Raw genomic sequence first — 3,079 nt, forward strand, 5'->3', positions numbered from 1 at the left:
TATATATATATATATATATATATATATATTTTAATTGACTGATAGTATATCAATAAACTGTAGTCGTTTTCAATGACTGCTAACAGTGAAGAAATGACAGGAGGCAGTTTAACTAATGTTTGTTCCTCATCTCCATGAGGTTCACTCATACACATATTCTCTCTCTCTCTCTCTCTCTCTCTCTCTCTCTCTCTCTCTTTCTGTCACTCTCTTCTCCCTCCCTCCCCCTCTCTCTCTATCCATCTCCGTCTCTTTCTCTCTATTCGTCTTACCCTGCTAGCCTAGCTTCTTTCTCTTCTAACATTCAACAGTGTTTCCTCAACTGCCAGAGAAAATAAACATTACAAAAGATTTTAGAATAGCTTTTATAATTAATCCTAATCATTTCAATGCAAAACAGTAATAAGAGCTTCATAGTGTGTGTGAATGCATTTGCACATACACACTTACACACACACACACACATATTTATGAGTGCTGTGTGTATGTGTATGGATGTATGTATATGATATGGTATCTATAATGTATCTATGGATACATATATGTATACATGTATGATATGTATATTTGTGTGTATGTGTGTGTGTTTATGCATGTATAATAAATGTATAATGTGTGCTATGTTCAGCTTTTAACCAGTCAGTAATGGTTCTCTAATCGATCTTTGTGAACTATTTTTGATTCTTGATGATTTTGTGTAGGTGTTAATGAAATCATTCACACAAGTATTAATATTGCTTTCTGCCAAACTCCCATATCATTTTCCTCTCGTGCAAAAATGACATTCAAGGTTCATTTACTTTGTTACTATATACACACATACATATACATATATATACACACATACCCACACATATATCTAAATAATAATACGCACATTATATATATGCCTATATATATATATATATTTACATGTTTGTGTGTGTCTGTGTCACACAGATCTCAGACTATAAAAAAACCTTTTTTACGTTTTTAAGCTTTTGAACTGGAAGGAAATTATTATCAAGATAATTTACTGATTTATTGACTTCAATTTTTATTCTCTTCAGCCAGAATTTACCATGGGATTTCTTGGATTAAGTGGATTTTTTTTGCTAAGACTTGAAGGCAACTATCAAACCTATGACAAGTACAAAATTAAATTCCTGGTATAAAGTTTATGTCAATTACACATCAAAGCTTATAATAAAGCATTTGTTTCTTAAATTCTAAAATTTGTTTCATTCGTTTCTTAAATTTTATTCTAATTTCCATTTTATATTCACCAATTTATATAATTAGTTTTATTTCACTAACTTGTGTTACACATTGTTCACTAATAGGTAGAATGTATGCAAAAGGGGTAAGGATTTATTTGTTAATTTTCTCACCTATCACAACATCCCAAATTGCATTCAAGCACATGATGTAGAATATGATGAAACAAACACTTTTCACCTATTTCTCTCACCTATTGTAGTGTTGACTTCAAGGAAGATAAATGTTGGCTGTTCAGTATTGCAGCCAGCTGCAAGGTTCATTGACCTGAGATGAGTATTTGTAAATGGTTTGCAACTATAAGATAACAGTAATAATTGTTTAAGTATTTTAGATGTTTTATCTAAACATGATACAATCATGTGAAAACAAATCAATGTCACAGCTGTAAAAGAGATTAAGGCATACAAATTCTCGTAAATAAATGTAGAAGTTTTGTTGGTCCTTTGGGAATAAGAAAACCAAAGAGGTGTATGTTGCTGAACTTGTTAAATAAAACAAAGACGAATGTTTTAGGCAGAGATTTTATTATATGTAACAATATACACAGCTCATTTAAATTTTGAATCATGCTTATACTGACCATTTTCAGTCTCTTGTTAAGTTTGTATGTCTGTAATATAATCCGTAACTCAGAGTTTAAGACATGTTTATTTGTCTTTCTACTTGCAGTTTGCAGTTCATCGTTACAAATGAACAATTCATGTTGTACATATACTGGTGTAGGATTGGTGAAGTTTTGGCTAAGCAAAGCGAAATTAGATGTTTATAATATTCAAATACATTAATTTATAACATTAAAATATGCGTTGAGCATATATATCCTTATTATAAATAATTACTGTTGGAAAATCAAGACAAATATATGTGTGCTCTAATCATACTAGAATTAGCTAAGGTTTCCATTAGGGTAATATATCATCTTGGGACAACAGTTATTCCAGGTAATGATTGCTTCCCTAATATTTTATTCAGATCTAGAGTTTCCAAGTTTGGTTCTTTTTCCTAGTTGATCTGCAAAATACTACTACTACTACTAATAATAATAATAATAATAATAATAATGATAATAATAATGATAGGCACAATAATATGAAAGTGTTTCAAATGTTGGCACGAAGCCTGTAATTTTAAGGGATGGCAGCCTAGTTGATTACAAAAGTAACCAGAACATTATTTTCCTAATTTAATTTCATCAGTTTATTTATCATATTATTATGTGCAACATAACAATCTATAAAAGGTTGAATATATTTTTTTATGTTTCCCTTCGAAAGCATGGTTCAATACCTTATTTATGAGGTCACTCTAAATATGAGGCTAATTTATTCCTTGTTTTTTTTTTTTGTTTTGTTTTTTATCTGCTACTGAAACCAGTTTTACTGATGCAATTGTCTTGATATTTGTTCAATAATGCTGGAATATATCGGTTTTTTTTTTACTATTATATTTGCAGCAGCCTAATAAGAAAAGCACATTTTGAGATTTTTAGTCAAGAATATTTTTAAACACTAACTTCTAGTCTCTATGATGCTATCCAGTATTTCGAAGGAGTTTCCCAATGGCAGAGTATATGATTGTCTTCTTAGAAAAATTGGAATATCTTTTGGTTATTCTTATTCATTTATTTGTGTTAGATGTCAGGACAATTGACAACACAAACTGTTTGGATTAGGGCAAAGGATCTTTTTGCCCCCTATGATATATAAATATACATACACACACAAATATATATACACATGCACACACATAGATACATATACATACAAACACATATACACTGTGTATATATATATATATATATATATATATATATATATAT

At 29.7% G+C, this 3,079-nt stretch overlaps 1 protein-coding gene across 3 annotated transcripts in view; it reads left to right on the forward strand.

The window, feature by feature from the left end:
- Positions 1-3,079, forward strand: part of LOC106882429 (serine/arginine repetitive matrix protein 1) — a 102,699-nt gene that overhangs the window by 36,805 nt on the left and 62,815 nt on the right. The gene's annotated exons all lie outside the window — the stretch shown is intronic.

The sequence above is a fragment of the Octopus bimaculoides genome, chromosome 20, assembly GCF_001194135.2.
Source record: "Octopus bimaculoides isolate UCB-OBI-ISO-001 chromosome 20, ASM119413v2, whole genome shotgun sequence".
NCBI lineage: Eukaryota > Metazoa > Mollusca > Cephalopoda > Octopoda > Octopodidae > Octopus > Octopus bimaculoides.